General features: G+C 39.6%; 1 long non-coding RNA gene across 2 annotated transcripts; it reads left to right on the top strand.

Annotated features, from left to right (window-relative positions):
- Positions 1-3,974: 3,974 nt before the first annotated feature.
- On the top strand, positions 3,975-6,099 carry LOC125019179. Of its 2 annotated transcripts, XR_007114040.1 has the most exons (5): positions 3,975-4,192; positions 4,526-4,713; positions 4,789-4,887; positions 5,075-5,166; positions 5,460-6,099. It is a non-coding gene; the product is annotated as an uncharacterized LOC125019179 (long non-coding RNA). The 2 variants fall into 2 exon arrangements; XR_007114039.1 differs by having other exon boundaries at positions 5,075-6,099.
- Positions 6,100-25,624: the final 19,525 nt, after the last annotated feature.

Genomic DNA, 25,624 nt, shown 5'->3' on the forward strand with positions numbered 1-25,624 from the left:
TTTCCTTTTGTGGTAGAAAACATGCACGTCTAAAGCCATCGCAGTGTTTGAAAGGTGTGAGACCAGTTAATCACCTATGACTGGTGAGACAGCTTACTTGTGTATAGGGAGCGTTTGATTTGATGCACTGGAGCATTCACAGCGAATGCAAAATGTCAGTATCTCACTTGATCAAACTTAATTGAATGTGAAAGGCAAAATCATGATTACGATTAACACAGGATTAATTGTGCAGCCCCTAAACCCCAGAATACTGATTTGACTGAGGTGCCTGTACTACAACAGGTAAAGCTGCACAGACCTGGGACTGAGTAAGAGGATTGGAGGGGTTCCAGTATACAGGCCGATAACTGCCAAACCCTGTAAGACTCATTAGACTTGGAGACAAAGTTAATTTCTTAGTCAGGATGATCCCAGTGGAAGTAGATTAGTTCGGTCCCACCTGCAGTACTGAAGGTGAAAGAGCAGATCAGCTATAACTTGACACCACAGCTTATACTTTATCCTCAGGCAGAGTTGCCATCTGGACATTCTTAGAAGAAAACTTAGAACAACAAAATATATTGCTGTAATTAGAAGACTCAAAAGCAACAAAATCAAGCCACAGTCCACAGTAACCTAATATTGCTTTTACAGTACATGAAGGGCACATGGTTGTGTTCCTCTTGTTACACTACTGTGTCAAAACAGCCAGTCTCATTCCAAAGGCGAAATATACCGATGATTTGTCACGCCCCTAGACGTCTGATACTGACACAAAAATACTGACACCCTCCCACGTCTGTATGACACGCTCTGAGCTCTCAATTAACTCCAATGTAAACCCGCTCGCAGCGGTAAGAGACGCTTAGAGCAGAGGCTCCAGCCCACGGGCGTTGCTAGGCCGGCAGCTTTACAGGGGCACAGGTCCCACCCAGACCAAGATCACCCCCCTAATTGCTCCTAATTGCTTCCATATGCATATACACATACATACACACACATGTGTGGGTTATTTATTAGATAATGCGAATACTGTGGAATAATTTTGTTATAATCTGGTATAGGCCATGTTGTTCATTGCTCTGGTCTGATGTTAAAAGACAGGAGGAAGTATTCAAAAGGTCAGGGGTGGTGCAATTTTAACAGTCAAACTATTGCAGACACGCTATGCAACATGGATCTAATGATCTTTGGTACTATGTCAAGTTTGACGTGTGCAAATTGTAGCTGAATCGCAGATCACATATCACACTTTTCCAGACAAGACGACACAAACTAGGTCTATTGGTTATTTTTGAATGTCAATGAATTAATTTGAATACCGAACCTATATGTCTTCTGATCTAAGTATTTAAAAACAGCCCGATCCCAGCTGACACAGCAACGTAGGCTGCAGTAGGTCAGTGTGTTAACGTCCTGTGGATAGCTGAGCTCTCTCTCTCCCCAAATGATTCCCATCAACATCTGGCTCAGTGCAAAAAAAGCTAAACCCACCTCTCTCCCTCTCATTCACATTTCTCCTTCTCCCTGCTTCTTTGTCTCGATCCCCTATTTTTAAAGAACTGTCTGATGTCCATGACACCAGCCAGGCTGTCCGCTGACAGCACATTCGTGTCTATGATCCGCAGCAGTGTTTGTAAACTATTTAAATTTCGCCCATTCCATTCAGTATCTACAGTCACAGGAGCTTTCAATTACTCCTAGACGCGTCAGTCATAGCTCAGAGGTTCTGATATTATTCTGTGAAAATAGAGTCATTCATGAAATTTCATCTGGAATTTTACAGGGGGGCACAGCGCGTGTTTACCTGGGCACATGCCCCGGTAAAAAGTGTCGGGCGACGCGCATGCTCCAGCCCTCCATTCACTCCAATAATAACCCGGTTTAAGACATTTAAAAATGGCTATTGTGTCTGTCAGCATGCTTGCTAGATAGAGTATGGTAACGACTACACGTGGCTACTGCAGTATTAGCTATTTGATCCACCAATGATGGATTAAATCTATTACAAACATTGTGCGAGTTGTGTGTTGCAAAACAGCCTCGCGTGGTGTGTAATGTTTAATGGCAAAAAGCAGTTTTTGTGCAACAAGTAGCTCTGTGCAAACTGAAAAAAGCTAACGTTAATTGCATTAGTTAGCGCCAACACTGAAAATCATGTGGATTGCTTTCGTTGTGTGTTTGTTTATGTCACTGAGTTCTGTCAAAATGTCTTTCCTCTTTAGTTTGAAAAATGAGTGATCCCGAGGATCTTGGGTTGGAGGCTTCAGGGTGCTGGCGAACTTCTTCAGGATATGGAGGTAACATTATTATTTTTAAAAGTGATGTAGGGGAAACAGATGTTAAAGAGGGAACTCTATTGTCTCTATTGTATAAAAGTTGTATATATATATAAATATAAAATTTCTGTGAAATTGATGTGTAAGGTATTTGATAATCTTTGCTTTAATCATGGACTGTATTTTGAAGTGTTGCATTTTTGTCTTGTTAATTGCGTAGAATGAGGCACAGGGTAAACCTCAGACAAGACCAGTGCACTTAAATAAACGTGACAGACGGGAGATGTTATTCCTCAAAGGCCGTCATCCAGTCGAAGTACTGGTGGCATGGCACATGGTCAGTATTCATGTTCAGTCCTAAGCCATATCACCTACGGTATTTAGTTCACTTTGTGGCAGGTTTCTTTATTTCTTCATTTTTTCTGTTAGTGCCTGAAACTGAGGTGCTTCGTATGGAGAAGAGGATGCAGCAGTGACTTGTGAGATGTCACTGACTGGGAGATCAGAAACACAAAGTCCTGCTAAAGTGGAAAGAGGCCAGGCCTTCTCTTATTGACAATATGTTGGCTACTCTGGATCCACAGCCAACCGTGTGTGTCAGTGTGGCAAACAAGTTGTTGTGAGGTGTCTGGACTGCCTGCCACTCCCATTCCTTTGTGCAGACTGTGATATTGCAGTTCACACACGATTTGTCCTGCACAACAGAGAGGCAGTAACTGGAGGGTTTTGCAGCCTTCATCAGTTTCACCAGCAAATAGGTACAGTTTTTAAGTCCTATGCATTCCTTACCGTGTACTATGAGTGGGCGCTGTTATTGTGTATCAGCAGACTTCTAATTTTTTATATATATTGTGTGTTTTAATGTTAGTGCGGCTGTTACCTGTGTGTGTGGCTGCTCAGCAGGTAACACTGAGGTTTCACCTGGAAGAATTGTGGCTCTTGTAGCCATAAACGGTAAGTTGCCCTTTTGTTATACACCACATACACAATAGACATGTTTACAGATTTTAGTGCATATTGTGCATTGTCATCTTGTTTGGGATTACCCTTGACCCACAGCATATGTGGGCACCTGTCAAAGGTCATTTGGATTTACCAGACTGCTTTGAAAACAACGTGAAAGAAATGACTGTCTTTGTTGAGCCATGACTGAATTTGTAATTTTGTTTTCAGCTTGTAGTATCTATAAATAATAAAGCTATATCAAATTTGTTGCTTAGTACTGGTCAAAGGCATAGATACTTGTGGGCCCCTTGGTGGCTTAGGTGCTGTTGACCTTAACCTATTATTTAATTTATGAACTTGAACTTATCCTTCCTAAAGGCTGTTATAACCTCGCACTGCCAGTGGTGAGCTGCACCAGCTGTGGCCTAAAATGGTCACCCTCAGTTACGAACATCCAGGCTAGCGGATATTGGCCTGGCACCTTAAATTGCTCCACCCTCTCTTCAACTGATGTCTTTCAGTCTTTCTATGACATTAGGATGGCTGCACCAGGGATGCCACTCAAGGCATTTGTCAAGATGCTGGATGAAAGAACTGCCCACTTTGGAAGAGCGAGTCTCCAAATTTGCCAAGTTTAAGGAAATTGTATGAATCAATGTTTATGATGACTGTCCTTGAATATTCTGTTGTTTGTCCTCTACTTGAAAGACAGGCAAAATATCAGTTGATGCCTTCAGTAAAAGCTTCGTGGAGTGGAGTGCTGTAAAGTTTGAGGTGGACAGGATGTGCAAGGAGACATGCTTTAGCTGCGAGTTCGAATATGGATTTTTATATAAATATATATATATTTTTAAATTTTTCTTTTCAAACAACTCTCACTGTGTTCTTTCAGCACTTCAGAGCAGGGGAACTTTGAAGTTACCTTCATTCAAAAAGATGAGGAAGTTGCTGATTTTGTGAAATACATCCAGAGACAGACAAGTCATGTAAGTGTCTATATATATATATGTTATGTAGTTACATAAATATATTTTTGTGTTAGTGTTGTCATAATACTATTTTCTTTACAAGTATATTAATGTATACTTAATTTTGTCACCATTAAAAAAAGGATAAAAATGGTTAAACTATGTACACTACTGCAGACAAACATGATGAGTTTTATTTAGTGTCATCACTGCTGTCCTGGGGAGATATGAGGTCTCGTGTGAATGTGACTTGAGGTCCAGCTGATTCTATATGCATTTGTGCTAAACAAGTTGTCCCTGATGGGGCTTAATCGTGTCATGTCTTTTATGTTATAATCTTTGAATGTATAGGTCCCAGGGAAAGGGGAAAGGGATCTTCATCTTGGACTGCGGCAAAGGAGTCATCCAAAAAGTTCACTGGGAAATTGGATAAAGAGGGCATGGAAATAGCTGTCTGTCGCCATGGAGTCCTCCTTGCTGCATTAAACATGTTTCGAGGGTAGATCTTTGCTTACCCCATTTTTCTGCAGAGGAAGTTGGTAGGTAGTGCTTCAGGACATATTATGCTCCTTTGCTCGGATGTGGCTTGCAAATATTTTCCATATTTCACCAAGGTGGCTCAGCAGTGTCCTGAGATGAGGAACCTGAGGAACCTGTCCATGTGTCCTTTCTTCCCCGTCATGCATACAAAGGCTCACGCTTGGAAATGTGAGGTATACTGCAGCTTTTAGTTAGGGATTAGTTTGAGACATTTTGTTATAAGGTTGAATGAATTTAGCACTCATGCACAGTTTTCTGTCGAGGGCGGCCATTACAACGTTACAACATTACCACTGAAGTACATGTCTAAAGCAGGTCTGTGTGTGTCCGTGTGTGAGATTTTGTTTACACTAATTGAAGGGCGAACAGACATGCTGACCCTCCTGACTTTGGGGTGGAACAAACGGAAAGTGGAACAACTGGGCCACACTTTGAGCCAGAGATATCTAAAGGTAAAGTTTTCAACACAGATGTTGATGCATGTGGTAATGGAAAAAAAAAACAAAAAAAAACACGAGTACTAATTATCAGGTACGGTGTTTGAGAAAATGATTACCATTACATTCTTATATACATGAGTTTGAAAGGCCATACTGTATACACAAACACGCGGGTACCACCAGGGGTTCAGCATGGGGAGCTTTGGTGATGCGAACACAACATGAGGAGGTAATAAGCTACCTTGGCTGAATAAAAGAATAGAACAGGTTAACTGGCGACTCTTAATTGTCCTCATCTTCCACAGGCATGAGTGTAAGTGGTTGTTTGTCTCTATGTACCCCGTGATGAACTGCTGACTTCTCTAGGGTGTACCCTGTGTCTCACCAAGAGTCGGCTGGGATAGGCTACCTGATAAGGATACATTGTTACAGATAATGGACAAAGGATATCTCACTTCTCAGCAGGTGCTCATAAAGTTTCCTCATCTTCATGAACATGTCATACACATGACCTTCTGCTGGCTGGATGTTGGTGATGAGGTCTCCCACAATATGACCCTTACGGTCGTACTGGCCAAGAAACAGAATTGGCTAGTAGCACGGGATATGTAGTTTTGAAACCTGCAAAAACAAAGAAAGTCTGGTCAGCCAGTCTGGTTTGACCAATCATCATCACAGGGAAGTGGTTTACAGTGTGGGCATGTATAGGCGAGACCAACTCAAGAGGTACAACAACATAAATAATGTTAAATAATTTTATTTATTTATTTTTTAAGCTTTGATCAGATACAAAGTAAAGAATGGCCTGAAATGTATCTCTCCGGAATTTACAAATTATGAACAAATGAGGTTTCCTTTCAAGCAAATCTATGCACAACTAACAACGCTGATGTTATGTTGTTTTTTTATTTATGCTCTTTTATAAATAAATGTTCTCTGCTTGCATTTCATTTTTTGTTTGTTTGTTTTTTTAACCGAGGCCCAGTTGCTGTTCTTAATCTTGTCATGTTTTTTTTGTTTTTTTATTTATTTATTTTTTAAGTCCTGTCATGCCTCCAGACTCCCCAGGCATCCACTGCAGGTTTTCCTGTGTCAGGTGTTTGGAGCCTGGCAGGAAGGGCACAGTTTCGATTTTGGTTTGGTCATCTCTGCAAATGAAAATGGAACATGAAGGGATTATTTCAGGTCTGTTTTTGTGAGATGATTACAAAAATAAACAAAGCAAATATTACAATGGAGTATTAGGGTCACATTTAGGGGGAAAAAAAATCAATTACGAAGTTGTAAATACTGCATTAATTACAAGAATAAGGTCGAAAATACTGAATTAATTACAAAAATAAAGTCGTAAATACTGAATTAATTACGGGAATAAAGTCGTAAATATTGAACTAATTACGAGAAAAACAACATTGCTAAAATAGATTAATACTAACGTTAGCCAGCTGGCCAAGCAAATGTCTTTCACATGAGAATACATTACAAAAGAAAAAAAACGGTTGCTTAGGTAGCTCTCTTGGTACACGGACTGCTCTATGAAATGATTTCACGTTTGATATCAGCTGATTAATATTTCTGTCAACATGCAAATTACCCGCAGAGTTTATCACAATTTACTTAGCTGGGATCTGTCTCGCAGCAGTCCAAAACTCTCGTTGCTAGTAGTGTTGGGTCGTTCACGAATGATTCGTTCGAAAGAACGGATCTTTTGAGCGATTGAACTGTATCGAATCACTTTAAGAACTGATTCGTTCTTTTCTCAGTTCAGTTGAACAGAGCTCAGCCGCGAGTGCGTGGCTCGAGCGTGCATTCTCTGACTCGTGACTCTTCGTGAAACTTCGGCCAATGACGCAGTTAGCCGGCAGATAGCGCAGGGGGATAGTACGTGTGTGTGGTGTGAAGAGGGGGGCACTTAACATTTTTTTTATTAAACACAAATTAGTGTTTAAGTTCCCCCAACATGTGTATTATTATTATTATTATTTTAGAATGAATAAATGAATAACGGGTAGCGCAAAACGGATTATCTTCATCTCCATAGCAACGGTGGTTGAGGATTATGGGTAGTGCAGAGTTAGCGTGAATTGATCTGATTGGTTGGAGCTCAAGAGCGTCCAAAACTGACGGGAGTGGTGAATGAATCTATAAATGTGTTTTACGTGTGAAATGAAAATAATAAACCTAACAAAGCATTATGTACGTTCAATCTGTTCACTTTAAGATCCTGAATCAGTCTGGAGAACACTGTGATTGCAGAGCGTTTCATACAGAGGTGGAAGGATACCTTTTGCGTCAGTATCAGATGTCTGGAGGCGTAACAAATCGTCGGTGGTCGAGGATTATGGGTAGTGTAGGCTTTTCCGCTATCCAAAAACATACGAATAAAATTTATTTCTCAGAATCCAAGGAGGATAAGTTAAAAGTGATGGCCACAACATGAATCTATTCTATTGTTGAATTATCAGTGATACTTTGATGGGTTAGTGTTCAGAAATGTTGATGATCTCATTAAAAGAAATGCTTAAAATAGTGAGAAAAACACTACCAGGCAGTGAATGGAGGGCGGGAGCCTCTGCTCTAAGCGTTTCTTACTGCCGCGAGCGGGTTTACATTGAAGTCAATTGAGAACCCAGAGCTTCTCATACAGATGTGGGAGGGTACCTTTTGCGTCATCAAAAGACGTCTAGGGCCGTGACAAAACGTCGGTATATTACGCCTTGGGACTGAGAACGGGACACGTCCAGGGCTATTTCAGTTCACCTAGGCACACTGGATAATATCAAGCTTGCCAGTCAAAGCATTAGTTTGAATTGTCAGGATCATTAACTTTCCTGGAAAGGTAAAAGAGCAGCTGTGTTGCTATTGCATTGATGTTGACCAGCAATATCAAATTCTGAAAAGAAATAACAAAAAGATGTATTACCATTACCTTTGTCTCGTCTGACTCTAATTGGCTTGTCAAATTGTTTCAGTAGACCACAAACTGCTTTTAAGAAAAGAAACACAGTGATGCTAAATGTGCGTCAGACAAGCAATGTTCGGAAACGTGCTATGACATGAGTGTCACCATCTGCTCTCTCTGTCACGTGGTGGTTACCCCAGCCCCGGGGTAAATGAGAGACCTCATGTTAATGACAATACAGAGGCAGGCTCACCTAAATCAGCACGAGGCGGCAGAACGCGCAAACAAATTGTCTAAAAAGAAAAATGTTTTATGATTAGATTTAATAATGTCTGCAGGGAAGCTTTATATTAACATGACCTTTCTTTAGGTTGGACCGAAATTGAAGTCAGATTCACAGTGGCTACCTTGGCTCTAGAAATATTACCAGTTAAGCGCCATTAAGTTACACATGTATTTTCTAAACCAAAGAGGCATTTGGATGATATCCGAGCTAATGATTCACAGGAGTTACATGTATTGGTGATCTTACATCTCAGTGCTTCACTAATAACACCAAGAACCCACGTCATGGCATGTCCAAAAAAAACAAGGGCCGTGGAGGTGTAGGATTTTTTCAATCATCTAAGTAGCCTTTTCAGTTCTGGTAGGGAGTTGAGGTTTACAAGGGAATATACTAAGGTCCGTTAGCAACCAGCTACTCACATGTAATTGGATGGCAGATTATACCTCAGTCTCCCTGTTCAGAGAGTGGTTTTGCAATTTGACATGGATCGCTCTCTGTAGTGTTCTTTCAAACCATATGTCCTCTCTGGCTAATAAGTGTGTATATGTGTCCACCAAGGAGTGTCCTTTGTCTTTGTGGTGTACTTGAGGTGGACAGCTGAATCCTGGCCTGAAGAGTTGTTCTCTCCTCTATTGAGTCATACATTTGTTAATAATTTGTTTTGTTTCTTCAGGTCTGTACATTCCACACTGCACAGAGTTGTGTAAAACTAAATTTTGTGTGAACCCATTCTTTCACACCAGAGAAAATCATAACTTTCTCCAAGCTGCTAGCATAACCCTAACCTGTAGTATGCAGACATACAGATCAGCCCACGTGCCCACATCTTCATGTTGAGTGACAGTGTGCCGCATCACTGACAAAAGCCTAAAATATTTAATTCTTGACAAACCACTAACCATGGATGAGCAGAGGAATGAGGAGGCGCTTGAAGACACGCGCTCCTCAGCCTCACACTACCCTCAGTGATAATTTCCTCCCTTTTCATCCGTCAACTTTGATCACAAAGCTGGCGTGAATATTGGTTCATTTCTCAGCAATTCCCAAAGGTAAGAAAGGATGAGAGAAGGAAACAAAATGGGTGCAGGGAGAAAAAAAAATCTAATCTGCTATTAAACTGAGGAAACTGTGCCAATATCGTATTTCCAAATGCGCAGCATAATAATTCAACGTCTGTGCAATTAGGTAGAAGCAATAGTTTGTTTAAAACAGTTTCACGGTTTGCAGCAGTAGCTCAACTTTCCCTATACGAAACAAACAATAAATAATGGAGAAAGAATGAACACTCTAAATCAGAGGGTGTTTAGTGTTGCCTGTAGAGACGGGAACAAATGAATGACTCTGAGTGATGAAAGGCATCTAGAGATAAACAACTCATTCATTCGGCTCATGGCCAAAGTACAGTAGCTGGCTCCAGGAGGGCACGTGTCAACTAACACTCCTCTGTTCTTGTGCAGTGTCAGGACCTCCAGCTGCCTGGTGAACATCCTGCAGCTGTGAGTTTCACCTGAGTGATCAATGACTTCTTTGAGTCTGTGAAGATGGCAACATGCAGAATGGAAAACTGTTAGATTCTTTTGAATTAAAGAATAATGCATGGTTCGACCTCTGTGGTGGGTTGATGAAAAGTCTCCCCATGTGTCTCAAAATAGAACTTCAAGGTTTTTAAAGCAACAGTGTGGAAATGTTGTCTCCCAACTAGGCACCGAGAGTGATTATGCAAACACTGTCTACAATCTACAGGCCCTTCTTCTTCTACAAGTACTGTGTACTTGCCATATATTGAGAACCTTCTTACTTTTTCTTTTATTTTCTGGTTTGGTAATATAATAATGCATTGGCTTTATATTGCGCTTTTCCATTTTCAGATGCTCAAAGCGCTTACAATTGTATGCATTATTCATCTGCTCACACAGTCACACCCTGGTGGTGGTAAACTACCTCAGTAGTCACAGCTGCCCTGGGGCAGGTTGACGGAAACGTGGCTGCCAATGTGCGCCTACGGCCTCTCTGACCACCACCCACATCACTCACTCGCAAGCATGCACCAGGTAGCACACACCTGGATAGGAATTTTTGAATAATATTGTGAATGTCTGCTCCAAAATTATTGGAATCCAAATGCGTGACTTGAACTCTCTTTGGGAGAAACGTGTCCTCCGAAAGAGCTAAAAGTCAGATGAACCAATATCATACTCTGGACAGAGGTCTTCAATGTTTTTTATGCCAAGGACCCCAAACCGATGGACCGATTAAGTAGGGACCCCCTACCTACTATATGTGTTCTATATTAAACTTGGCCTAGTGCTATTTATAAATACACATTATTTCTATCATTTTGCATCCAATATTACGCTCTTATTCATTTACTAAAATATGTTGGATTCATGTTAATGTGTATTTAAAGTAATTTAAAGTTGTGGGAGACAATTAAAATATATATATGTATAAAAAATGTCTAATCAGCCAGATCAGATGAATTCGTTCTTGAAATGAATTTGTTCTTATGTCATCTGGTCTCCCAGAAAGACAAGCCGCTATGCAATATCATTTATTCCTTCAGTTATTACGCTGTAAACTGCTGAGTTAAGAACATGATTATTGACTGATCTGTTCTTGGCACAATGCACTTTGAGTAGAATTTGCAATGTCCATGTGAGTATGAATATGCAATTCATTCATCAATTCATTGATACAGTTATTTATTAATAATATTATAACTTGGCACTTGTTTTTTTTTTAAATTATTAACAAGTCTTTTTAATAAGCACATACCCTTTATCCTGGCCTGTTATTTTTATTTTTAGCTTATTTTATTCTCTTCTGTTACTATGCTTTCTTTTAATTGTACTTATCATGCCACTCCTGCTATGTGTATTGTTGTGAATGGTTGTATGTCAAGATGGTGGACTGTAGAAACTGAATTGCCCTTCGGGGATTAATAAAGTTTCCTGTATTCTTTAGTCTTTTAGTCTCTTGACTGGGGAAAGGCCGCACCAAGAGTAATTCTACCTGGCCTTCAGCCCTTTCTTTTTTCACCTATGAGATTTCCTCCGAAGTGCAAGTTTATGGCTTCAGAAACTTTACACTGATGCTTCATTCCATTGAAGTCTCCCCACCGCAGACTCGGCACACTTTCTGTCGGACCCCTGCTACCAATGCTCCAGTAACGTCCCCACAGCCTTTTATGGACATTTCTGATGACTGGTCCAAATATAAGGTCACAAACATAAACATACTGTATCATGAAGAAAACCAGACCACATTAGGTTAAAGTTGTGTGGATTCCTCATCAAATCTTCATGGGCTAGGCAACAAGTATGTGTAATTCATAAAACGAATGTGACCACAGTTCCTTCGTCTTTGTGAGTCATCTGAAGACAATGTAAAAGTTACTTCTATGGGTTTTATCACTAAAATGAAAGTGGGACGACCAGAAAAGAAAATGTCAAGACTGTCTCACAAAATAATAAGCTGAATATAAGAAGCTGAATTGCCATTAGAGAACCTGAGCCTGCTTTCATCTTTGATTTGAGGTTCTCAACTATAATAGTATGTGACATTGTGGTGAGATTGTTCTTCCTTAATAGCCTGTCCACCTATAGCAGAAGTAGGATTTAATTTTTTTTTTGAACTTGTGATCAGCTTTCCCATTTACCAGATAGCAAGCAACGTTATCTCTTTAACCCCGTCCACATATAAAGGAATTGGCTCGTCACTGATCTCTTTGTAGCTGACAGTTGGATTTTAGTTGACAATCCAGACTGTGGTTTCCCAACTCTAATATTTTCCAGTGACACAAACAGAACATAAACTGTTTTTTTAATATCGTTTATGTCACCACTCCATCTGAGTTCATCCAATGCCCTGAGCTTGCTACCGACATGTTGAATCTGGTAGTAGGAACCAAAGTTGTGGATGCTGTTTCCTTACTGTAAATATTCAGGAAACTCTGTGTTTTTGCCATATGTCAGTCAAGATTACATTACTTCCAATTGGTAACTGACCACTTCACCTCACAGAACTAACTGTAGTATTCCACAACACAATGCTCTATACAAACAAGGGAATCTGTGTCCGAATCTATACCTCCGTGACAACATATTACAAAAAGCGCATGTTTGCAAAGGAAGTGTTTGCCGCCAGTCTGTTGCATTTTATTGTGTAATGTGAGTGTTCATGCTGCTGAGCATCTGTGGCTCCTTGAGTCAAGTAATACACCAAGAAGCGTGCACAATCGTGTGCTTTCTGTTTGCTCGTCATGGTTATTCCCTCTGTAAAATTTCCACTTTTATGAAAAAGGTGATTTTTCTTTTTCAAGCCCAGGCCCTGGAGTGCAACATTAAAGCTAGAAGACATCATCCTGCCTGCCAGGTGACACAGCAGTGATGCTCACAGCCCCCGGGCCTGAAAGTGAGATGTAAACGGCAAAGGAATGGGGTTGAACTATTCCCCACTGGGCAGGATGACCATAAAGACTAAATCTGACAGCTGCTTGGGTATTTTTTTTGCTGACATCCACCGCATGAGTTTCTGACTGCCTTTAGAGCAAACGTGTATTTTAGTGTGTTGCACAGTTCGACGTGTCAGTCAACATCCCAGCCACAGATTATTCATTCCTTTTCTAGGAATCTGACCAGCCCGTGTTGAAATAATCAACACATTAGGAAGCACTCACAAGTCTGTACAATAAGATGGATTATTCATCGCCATGTATCCCAGAAATACAGTTGACTCCTCTTTGTCCAGCCATATCTGGGAATCTCACTTTAGTTTGTGTCAGGACAAGAATCAGTATTAATTTAATTTTAAAATCCCATCTGCTGCGAAGGAACCTCAAACTGTGCAGTATCAAAGCTGGTTTACCAGAAAAACAGACCAAGCATGAGAGAAAATCTGAATCCTGGCTAGACGTCACCCCCTCAGCAGGCAGCTCCTCATTGATGTTTGCTCAGCATGAAATGGTTAATGACCCACAATTCTGGCACCGACTATCCCCCCGATGGTCAAATTGCTGCAGATAGAAATGCCAGTGATGTCTGAATGTTTTATCTTTATAGAAGATGGCGTTGGGGAACACTTTAATGTCAGAATGCCAGCATCTCAATTATGAGCCTGTCTGCCATCATAAAATCACAAATAAAACCCAGCCTCCTTGGTTAGCTGCAAAATGCACTTCCAGTGCAGGAACAACTGTGATGTGTTCAGTAACTGAATCTCGCACAGCAAGGCGACTGGAAAAGGAAAACTTTACAGTATATTCATATTATTTTCAGTTTATTGAAAAGTCCGTAATGCAGCTTTTGGTTTTGGACCAAATCAGGGAGAAGTCCAATGACATTTAGCAGATGAGTAAATCCATTTGTTTCAGAGAGGTGTTTGTGAAAAGTTTGCAGAGAACTTTTTCAGTTCCTTAGCGAGAATCCATCCAAACTTCTCTTTGTTTGACTACATCAGTATGTGGAGTTATGGTTAAAGTTTCCCCAAAAAGTCAGTTTGTGTTAATCCTGACCGACTGTTCATAATCAGACATGATATGAACATCTTGGTAACACTTTCTATGAAGGTTGTATTTATGATGCCCTATGAATGCACTCATAATGTTTTATAAGGTGTCTATAAAGCAATTATAATGGTCATTATTACCATCTATACATATTCACAAGTCGTCATAACCAACTTCATGATGCATTATGACAACTGGTTATGAATGATTATAATTTTAATCTGAATAGTGCATTATAAATATGTCAATATCTGCCTACTCACTCGTTAGTTTTATGATGCATAACTACTTCGCTTTGCTAAATGTGCATAGTGATGCATAATGAGTTTTGACTTCGCCTATAGTGCTTTATATCTGTAGTTATAAGTATATGTAATAAAGTTATAATAATGTATACATCTCCCTACAGCACACCGTTATAAACAGCATTCCAATATCATAAGTGCTATTTGTCAGCGCTAAGTAAAGTGACAAGAATATGACACTATTATTAACAGATATAAGTTACTATGAGTAATTAAAAGGTGCAATAAACTAAGTCCTGAGTCTGGCATCTTTACCCCATATGCACAATGTTAATATCAAAGGTGTTATTTGTCAGCTTTAGGTAAATTAGTGCAAATGAGGTGTTGTGGATATAAGACTATTATAAACAAATATGAGGCGCAATGAAATGAGAGCCTGGACAGTAAAGACAAAAGGAATGCATTTAGTTCACTTTAAATTTCATTTAAACCAACACACATAATCAGAATGATTATCAATGCTCTGAGCACATTGCACAAACACATGAAACAGGCCACAAAAGAGCACGGCGTGGTCCTAGCGATGTGGCTCTTGAAAGTGCCTTTGGGTTGGTGAGGTGATTCAGGGTCAGAGGTCAGGAGATGGTTTGACAGAAACTTCAAGAAGAACAGAGGCAAATCTTTAGTGCCCTAGTTGGGTTTGTTTTTAATGCAGGTTTGATTGAAAACACATAAGTAGATCACGTTTTTTTGTTTAAAGCAGCCTAATGAGACATTGTGTTACCGCATATCATGCAGGCAGCGCAGATTACCCGTAGGTGGCTTAAACTAGCTACACGAAAGTTACCAGACACGGCTAGTTTTAACTCACAAGTTAGATCGTTTTCATATTCTTGCGTTTAATGATTGAAACCATTCGAAATCATTGCTTTATTACGTAAACGATGTGCTTCATGTAAGCAATGTAAGGCATTAGCTCACAAAACATTGGCAGGACAGAGAGACAACCTACCTGTCCTGGAGAGGACTCAGCGAAGAAAGGAAAGAAAAGCCGCTTTACGACTAGTACATACAGTCAATGCTTTGCGACAGTGGGAGGAGCTGTGGACGGAGGTGGGTGGGGTCTGAGGTCAGGGGTCATGGACTAAGGAATGACATTTCTACAATAATAATAATATAAATAAAAACGATATTAAAATAATATCTGACGGCATTCAATAAATGCGGACATTTCTAGCGATCCTATATAAGCGACCGATACAACAAATAACCATTAATTTTTTTCGAATCTCAAAGTGCCGAATCTTGCAGCAAAATTGTCGTTACATTAAAAACCAAAATAAGATCATTACAAATCTAGTCTAAATGAAATAAAATCAAACCTCTTTATTGCGCAGTGTCACATTGACAGTCATCCTCATAGCACGAAATAACTTCCAATTGAAATACATCAGTTTGAAATTCGTTTCGAGCGGCATGAAAATTTGAGGAAAATCGGCAGGCACCAAACAATAGATTAATTTTCGTGACAGTTTCACATCCACTGTTAGACCGGGTTGGCATTTAACCGCTTGTTTATACAGGATCGCTAGAAATGTCCGCATTTATTGAATGCCGTCAGATGTTATTTTAATATCGTTTTTATTTATATTATTATTATTGTAGAAATGTCATTCTTTAGTCCATGGCCCCTGACCCCACCCACCCACCTCCGTCCCCAGCTCCTCCCACTGTCGTAAAGCATTGACCGCGGGTTTTCTGCTCTTTCTTCGCTGAGTCCTCTCCAGGACAGGTAGGTTGTCTCTCTGTCCTGCTAATGTTTTGTGAGCTAATGCCTTACTTAGTTTACATGAAGCACATCGTTTACATATTAAAGCAATGATTTCGAATGGTTTCAATCATTAAACGCAAGAATATGAAAACGATCTAACTTGTGAGGGAAAACTAGCCGTGTCTGGTAACTTTGTGTAGCTAGTTTTAAGCCATCCTACGGGTAATCTGCGCTGCCTGCATGATATGCGGTAACACAATGTCTCATTAGGCTGCTTTAAACAAAAAAACGTGATCTACTTATGTGTTTTCAATCAAACCTGCATTAAAAACAAACCCAACTAGAGCACTAAAGATTTGCCTCTGTTCTTCTTGTAGTTGCTGTCAAACCATCTCCTGACCTCTGACCCTGAATCACCTCACCAACCCAAAGGCACTTTTAAGAGCCACATCTCTAGGACCACGCCGTGCCACTTTTGTGGCCTGTTTCATGTGTTTCATGTGTTTGTGTAATGTGCTCAGAGCATTGATAATCATTCTGATTATGTGTGTTGGTTTAAATGAAAATAAAGTGAACTAAATGCATTCCTTTTGTCTTTACTGTCCAGGCTCTCATTTCATTGCGCCTCATATTTGTTTATAATAGTCTTATATCCACAACACCTCATTTGCACTAATTTACCTAAAGCTGACAAATAACACCTATGATGTTAACATTGTGCATATGGGGTAAAGATGCCAGACTCAGGACTTAGTTCATTGCACCTTTTAATTACTCATAGTAACTTATATCTGTTAATAATAGTGTCACATTCTTGTCACTTTACTTAGCGCTGACAAATAGCACTTATGATATTGCATAGCTGTTTATAACAGTGTGCTGTAGGGAGATGTATACATTATTATAACTTTATTACATATACTTATAACTACAGATATAAAGCACTATAGGCGAAGTCAAAACTCATTATGCATCACTATACACATTTAGCAAAGCAAAGTAGTTATGATGCATCATAAAACTAACAAGTGATAGGCAGATATTGACATATTTATAATGCACTATTCAGATTAAAATTATAATCATTCATAACCAGTTGTCATAATGCACATGAAGTTGGTTATGACGACTTGTGAATATGTATAGATGGTAATAATGACCATTATAATGCTTTATAGACACCTTATAAAACATTATGAGTGCATTCATAGGGCATTATAAATACAACCTTCATAGAAAGTGTTACCAACATCTTTAATGTCATCATTAACATGGCTCAAAATAAAGAAAATTATGTTTAATTAAAAATATGCCCCAGTTTAAAAGATAAAGAAATAATGAAGTCCTTGAGGACGTGTTTATGTTTATCCTGTCCAGGGGGGGTTGCCATGAACAGTGTCTGCATTAGGTGCACAAAGACATACTACTGTATTTAATGGTTAGACTATCATAAACAACAAACCTATGCCAATAAACACTGAAGCAGTTCTAGAGGCTTCTTGGAGCAACACCTTATTGTGGTTATGTTTCAATCCAATTCAAATCATTCTGATGGTCAGGCATTCTAACTTTACATGACATCTAATTCTGACACACGTTGTTTTCTCTTATTTTACTGACAACTTCGAACTGCCATGTTTCTGGTCCTGAAAACTTGTTAAAAATATTGGATTTCATTCCAAACAGAGGGAAACCATCAGATCAAGATAGTAGGAACTGAAATTTCGTATTGAAAAACAAAGGTGTCAAAGTTCACACCACCCCTCTGAATCAGATAAAAAAAAATATATATATATCTTTTGTCTTCTGTTATATATACTGGTTGGTTTAAGATTTAGCTATAAACTTACCACAAAGCCAGACAATATTCTTACAAATTTGATACAGTTTTTTGTATATATTCTTGTCTAATTCCACACTATTTGGGATAAATAAACAATATCTTATGTCTATCCTTCACTTAATCCCTTTCAGGTCTGTATTATTGGTAATCTATATATGTGTGCTCTTATTTGTTTTTCTTCATTAGTTGTGATCTACACCAGTAAATAACCATCAACCATCACATGTGTCAAACTCAAGACAAGGGTTCAGGAAGAAAGGTGCTTGTGAGAGAATGGGTGTGCCAATGTGTGTGTCTGTGTTAGAGTGTGTGTGCGTGTGTGTATGTGTGTGTCAGGGGACCTTGTGTAAATGTTCTGTGCCATTAATGTGCTAACGGCGACATAGATGGAATGCTCACATAGCATTAATATTGATCCCTTAAGCTCTGTAATCCGCTTATGATGAATGAGTCAGTGGCTGTTGGATGGCCTATCTTTATACCCTTTTTTACGATTTGCTACGGAGAGACCTATCTGCATGCAATTAGCATGTTGATGGCATCGCAGTGTGGTATATGCTGCTGGTGCTGCTGGTGCTGCTGTTGCGCGTGCACAGGCAGAATGACAAAGCGAGGGAGAAGGAGCAGACTCAGGTCTGCATTATTCAACAGGATGATCGTGGATGCTGGCAGGGGAGCCGCTGTGAGCCTGGTGCTGTCTGGCTGATGGGATACTGCAGCAGCATTCGACACATCATTTCAGCTCTAGTGCAGCTTGAGAAGTATGAGCATGTTAAAGTAACTTAGGCAGCATCCAGATCTTTGTACGGTGCCTGCAGCAGTTTTTGGGAGTCCATCCGCTTTGACTGCGGTGATGCATTTACAACATGTCAGAGTCATTGCTGTAGATCCTTGTGGAGACTGTACTCAGCCTGGAACCACTGTACTCACTTAAACAATCTGGTCACGCAAAATGAGAAAGTGCTTATAGCAAAACAGGTGAATTAAAAAAATAAAACATTATAATGGAAATAGACAGTACAAATTGGATGCCATGACAGCTCCTAAAAAGCTCCCCCTGGTGGCTTAGTATAGGTCAAAATCTCCACTCCCTCGGTGTTAGTGACTTTGACATGTACTAAAACTCTGAAGTACAGGTCAAATCTGCTGAAAATGCTGATGAAGGGTCCATTTTCTTTTGTTTTAGTTATTTAGCGCTATAGAAACAGGATGTGACATCATGTTAACCATTTCCTGGCAACCACTCAGTGCAGCGGCCCGTAGATCCGTGAGAGTAGGAAAAGATAGATAAATACAGTAGTAAAATATACTTTGTACCAAAGAAACAGTCCCAGCTGTGCAAACTAGCACGCTAACAATTTTATTATCATGTTAGTATAATGCTGTGCTTATGTAGTGCCTCATATAGCCTCTGATAAGGCTCTAAGCTCTTGCTTTGTTCCATAAACTCTCACTAAGCATTATATTGTTTTGCTGTGTTATTTTACGCCCTGCAGACTGGAAGAAAGAGTACCTGCCTCCTGCCCTTTGCCTTAAAATGGTTCAAATGCATTTCATGGCATGCAGAATGTGACAAATTCCATATCAATCACGTAGCCCAAAACCTTCCCATAAAACCAAACGTGGCTCCACATTTCGCTGAGGATCATCACTTTTAGCTGCTTTTGACTAGCTGGGATTCGAGTGGCCTTTCCTGCATGTCGTTCCACCCCTCTCTGCCTCCTGTCACTCTCCACCTTCCTGTCCATTAATAATTACAAAAATCATCCTGGTGTGTGAATAAGGGAAATTATCTGTTATGTAGTTCTTGTTTTGTAATGGTTCGTACAACAATATACACACATATATATATTCACATTTTGAATTATTCAATACAGACTTCAAAACAAACTATAAAGATCAGTTATCTTAGCAATCGCCAGGTTGAAAACAGCATAAGCAATAAAGAATAAAGAGAGACAGTCAGGATTCAAGAGCATTACGGAAATGGTGTATAGAAATAGAATAAGAGAGCAACATGAAGTGAAAAAGTCAAGACTATGATTGAATGTAATTATCTATCATTAATTATCAGGCCAACTGTAGAAAAGCTTTGTCATTAACTTTCCATTGAATAACCCAGCTGAATTGTACAGAACAGAAAATGTTCTGCATTTTGAGTACTACAAAAGACATTATTGCAGCTAAACAGTTTTATGGTTCACCATTTACCTTTTATTGACAACAAGACCACTGGCTGGATTACATTCAGAGACAGTTATTTATTTATTCTTTGTGAACAAAGAAATACATTTACGAGCTGTGCCTCAGGAGGTGGTTGGGGTTGATGGTGGACATACAAAGCTCTTGACCTTCATATTGGAAACTGGAGTCTGCGTCCATGGATTGTAAATATAATTAAATAAAGTTTAATAAATGTGTCAAGTCATGGGTTTTTGTTTGATTAATAGTGTGCTCTGCTTTACATCTGCCAGTTACAAAGAAATCTTAGACTGTACTGAAACAAAACTTCTCAGAAAAATAGATACTTGACCATGCATCAGGATTAGATTGACAGAAACCATTGTTGAATGTTGGACATATTTGACGTTTACTTTTGTGTTTTAGTGCAGCACAGTGGGTCCCCCGGTTTCCTTCCACCTCCAAAGACAAGCTCGTTAGGTTAATTGGTGACTCTAAATTGACCCTAGGTGTGCGTGTGAGTGCGAATGGTTGTCTGATTATGTGTTAGCCCTGCAATAGTCTCGCGACCTGTGCAGGGTGTACCCCGCCTCTCGCCAGATGCCAGCTGGGATAGGCTCCAGCAATGCCCGCGACCCTAGTGAAGGATTAAGTGGTGAGATGAGATGAGACATTTGTGTTTTAGTTTGGCCCAGTCCCATCCACTAACATGGAGGAGGCAGAGTTTATGACCTATACTGCAGCCAGTCACCAGAGGGAGCTCTACTTGCTTAGGCATCAGTTTTGAGGAACTGTTCCATTGTCCATCATTGTACAGTCTATGGCATTTCCTCATTATGCTGTCAAATGACATCAAAAAGTTCTCTGGTTGGAGCAACGTTCCGCTAAAATATACATTTGCATTTGTACAAGTACATTTGTATTCATGTTCACAAAACCTAAAAATCTGGAATGTATTTACATGATGATCTCAATGTGCAGTCTACGGGCCAGCAGGGGAAATCCTAACTTGTGCAGTAGGTGGCACAACTCGGAAGCAATTATATTTTGGCTCATGCGGCAGGCAAGCAATTTGTTTTTGTTTTTGTTTGTACAGGGTGAAAGTTATGTGAGTGAGCTACATAGCAAAAAGGGGAAATGTCCCAATGCTAATACACTTCTTTATATGTCCAGCACCAATACAGCAATGAATCCAGACTTGTACTTTGCAGTGTCTTTGCAAAAGGGAAAGAAAATTACATGACTGTAATCAATGGACGCTCTGCATTTAATGAGCTGCAGGCAGACACAAAAATACATGTACATGCACACCAAGCTTCAGGTAAACACACACACACATACACACAACAACATGCCTCTTTGAAACAATCCTCATCTGCATTTAAATCAGAGGTTTTTGAAGATGAGAAGCAGTGCGGGAATAAGCTGCTTTCTCCCCACCTTGGTCTGAATGGACGCACGCATAATTCCTTTCAAGGATTACAAAAAAAAAAAAAAAATGCACAGACACACAAATGAAAACGGCAGAGACAGAAGAACCGCGTGTAGTCTCCAAGCAGCTGTGGGCCAGTCGCACATTTAGTATGCATTGTTCAAAACGTAACGAGATAAAGAGGCACAAATTGTGTTGGCATTTACAAATTCATGCATATTAGTGTCATTATGTTTCCACTTTGATCAAATTCTGGGTTATGTGGAGGCCTTGTGTTTCATGGCATCACAACGTGAAATACTTTCCAAATCCCAGCTTTGTTTACATGCAGTTACATGCTTCTGTTTTGAAAGGACTTTTTTATGCACTCTGAAATTGGTTAACTCTGGCTTTTCTGTCTGTCCCAAAAAGAAGAAATGAAACAGCAGCACTAAAATATCATCAGAGACAGAAATGAAATGAAATGAATGAATGAAATGAATGAAAACAGTAACTACATCATTTTCTCAGCACGCTGCATAATGCAGACCTCCATACGCTTGACAGACAACATCCCTAAACCCTGTCTGGAAAGAGTTGTAGGCTTTTGCTGAACATCTTTGGTGCTGCAATTGATGATTAATAAATAAAGGTTAAATTAGGCATACAATCTACTGTACGCATGTCAGACAGAACAAAAGTACTTCTGCTCAGTTCCTATTAATACTAGAAAACCTAATTGCAGCCAGATTATACTTTTTAGAAATGTAATGAGGACACTTTGTCAGGAGCCTTGGCAATTCACCCACACTTGACATGTGAAGGCTAGTAGTGAGTAGTGAGAATTTTATTTTTTTGTTCCTTAGTGTCTTGTTTGTGCATGTCACGCCACACATTGTGCCTTAAATTTTCCCCGGGGACTAATTTTAATTTGAATGCACTATGCCTGCTGTGAAACAGTGACGTCAATGCTGCACCATAACTTTTCCACCTACATGTGTTTGAAGCATGTGCTGTCTTCTCCTAAATGAAAAATACCCTCCACACCTTTGGAATAGCAATAGAGGAGGTCATGTGACACAACAGCAGATTTTTGCTGGCGTATATGAATTCTGCACCCTACGGCAGTCCTCATCCAGGGTGGCTCAAAAGCAGCAGTCTAATAAAGTTGTTCCATACACTACAAGTTTTACTGGAGTCTTGCCTTTTATACAGGTTCTTTTTCTCCTCCATGCACCTTGCCAGAAATACAATTTGTTTCACAGTCACAGTCTTGTGCCTCCAGCTTGTCCAGCTACGCCTTGTGTCCAGGGTTATAAAAACTGTGAGGTGTGCAATCAAACAAAACAGCACCAAAGCACCAACATCACTGATGGTCGTTTGTTTCTTTGCACAATGGAATGGAATGGCATGATCTTATGTCAGTTAGCATTTCCAATTTTTCAAATTGCGGGGTACTCTATTACACCAAAAATCTGAAGTGGCACGAGAAATAATCATGTCAACCAAAGTGCCTTTGCAGCCTAGTCTGTCTGTGAACCAAGGTCTCTGCTGTAATAAATCATTTTCCTGCTACACCACCAAAGCTCCGTCTAATGACTCCACATTTTTGCACAGAGTTGGTAACCTGACGAACTAAACTCACAGAGAACCAATGAATGTTGGGTGTCATTATTTCTTAGAGCTATAGTTGTTGTACTTTTTAAGATTTTAATATTTGAGTGTCAGCATTGACGTGTTCCACAACTTTCCCCTCATTCTCCATGGCTGAAGCACCCTTGAGCGAGGTGCCCACCCCGAACACTGCTTCAAGTGTGCTCCCTGTTCTTAGTGGTTGTGTACGAATAGATGTCTTAAGCAAACACGATGGACAGTAAAGAGTCTGTTTGGATACTACGTCAGGATGGAACTAAGTCTGACATCTCGTATTTCAACCGTTTATGTACATTTTTCTTATAATATGCAAAAATTCTAAATAACTTTGCATGTGGTTATTTGATTATTGTTACATTGTAAGATTCCACTCTGTCAAGACATTAAAAGTAATTTTTTCCAAACGAAAAAAAAAGGGAACCAGACAATAACAGAACTAGAAGCAAAGGCAATATCAGCAGTATGTCTTACTCAAAAGGTCAAACAATGGCAGTGATGAATGGTTTTTTGAATGTCAGACAGAACACCAAAATAATGCGAAGAGCACACATACAGTACGCTCTATAACACCATTTAGCACTGAGTTGTTTGGTAACAGTCTAAGACAAAACTTTGCAAATATCTACATGCATTAGACTTTGTATTAAATTCAAATGCTTTTTCAAGCCTGAGGGTTGTTTAAGCAATGCAGTTACTATCATTTTGTGGGGGTAAATTAAAAAATATATAAAAAAATGTCTAATCAACCAAAGACTTTGCAATCCCCCTGCAGTACCTCCACAGACCCTCTGTTGAGGACCTATGCTATAGACCCCTACATGGCCTACGTTACTGTGATGTTGCGATGTTAAGCAAAACAGAGGGAAAATTCAGGTGAACACTGTCACTTTGAACCATGAAAATATTGTCTTGCTGTTGGTGCCAAAACCAAAAAATCAGAAACACTAACTTGAAGTTTTATCACATACTAACCACTGCCAGTCATAGACAACTTTGGTTTGGCGATTAAAAGAAAGGATTGGAGTGAGACAAACAACAAAGCACACTCTTCTTATCAGATAAGGTTATTATGTAATGCATTATCAGTTTCAGCCTGGACAACATTATGGAATAAATAATTAGAATAAATCATGACTAAAATTACGTTCAGTTTGTTTAGGGCATTCTTGTCACATGTTAATGCTAATGCTAACTGCTAGGCAACACAACGTTAGTTGTGTGTTTCACGTGTGTCCAAGCAGAAGTTGCATTTGTTACTTTACCCTCCACAGTGGTTCCACTTACTTCTTCTGACATCTTTGTAGGACAAAAGTCATTGTTCAGATTTTTCTATTGCAAGTCACATGTGACATTGTTATAGGCGTCTTGAATGCCTTCGATTTTTCTTTCATGTACATGCTGGGTTTCTCAATTAAGTATGTATAAACACGTCCATCACATGGTGGACAGTCCTGTCAAATTGTCCATCACTCACATTATTTGGAGGATTCTTGTTACACATTAATGCAAACAAGCAAGTAACATTGCATTAGCTCGCTAATCGCGAGCTAATGCAATGTTACTTGCTTGTTTGAAGGGTGTTCAAGCAGAAGTTGCTTTTACTACGTTACCCTCCACAGTGGTTCTACTTACTTCTTGTAATATCTTTGTTTGAGAAGCTTCACTTGATAAAGACGGACCAGACTTCGTCCCCTCACTGTCTTGGACAGTAAGTGTATTGGAATATTCTCTAAAATATGCATTTTCCTCATCCATTCGTGCTCTGCGTGATCTTAACTCCATATTTCAATGTTCTCATCTAACCCCTTCCTGTGATGGTCTTTTCGCCGCACCATCATGTGTGGCCATTTGGAAAAGCTGCAAACCACTTCTAAATGATCAGACAACACTACATGTAGTGCATACACCAACCTGGGATCAGACCAAGTAGAACTTATGATCATGGTGCATTACTTCGTACAAGCAATAATACTCCTGCTCTTTATGTAGTTTATTAATAACCTCAGTGATGCTAGGGGAGAAGAAAGTGGAAGTAATGGGGTTTTAAAAGGGTCAGCAAGCATGGGATGCATATTTTATCATTTATTATAATCAGATAGATAACTTATATATAATATATGATTTAAATAATTCATAATCCATTACGAATGTGATGCCCTATTTGCTCATGGTTGTAAAATCAATAAACCAGACTCCAGAACTAGTGCTGTGAATCGTAATCCTGCCATGGTGAGTTCAGTCTGGGTTTCCAGGCTGGCGAAGGAAAGCCGCTGTGATTTGCTGTCCCGTCCGTATCCGGATTAAGTTATGCTGCTAAAATATCTGTGTGGCATAGGACCCACTTTGAACTTCATTTGGATAAATACACCTTAACTGATACATGACGGCTAAAGCCTGTCTGCACCTGGTAGCTTAGTTAGGGAATGTCAAGGGAAATTGATGAGTGGTTTAATTTGTCCTTAGCTCAGTGCTATGCTGTGTTTATTATGAAGTATGTTGTGATTGATTGTGAAGCTTCTCCATCTATGAAGGAGATTACATTGCAGCTGGCCTTAAGTCTGTCGAGTATTGATTGACTAATGCTATTTCTCCTTTAATGAGGCAGTGTGGGATTTTTCCAGCCTCACTGACAACACTTCTAATGATTTATTTGACTGACATCGTACACATGG

The sequence above is a fragment of the Mugil cephalus genome, chromosome 13 (genome assembly GCF_022458985.1).
Source record: "Mugil cephalus isolate CIBA_MC_2020 chromosome 13, CIBA_Mcephalus_1.1, whole genome shotgun sequence".
Lineage (NCBI taxonomy): Eukaryota > Metazoa > Chordata > Actinopteri > Mugiliformes > Mugilidae > Mugil > Mugil cephalus.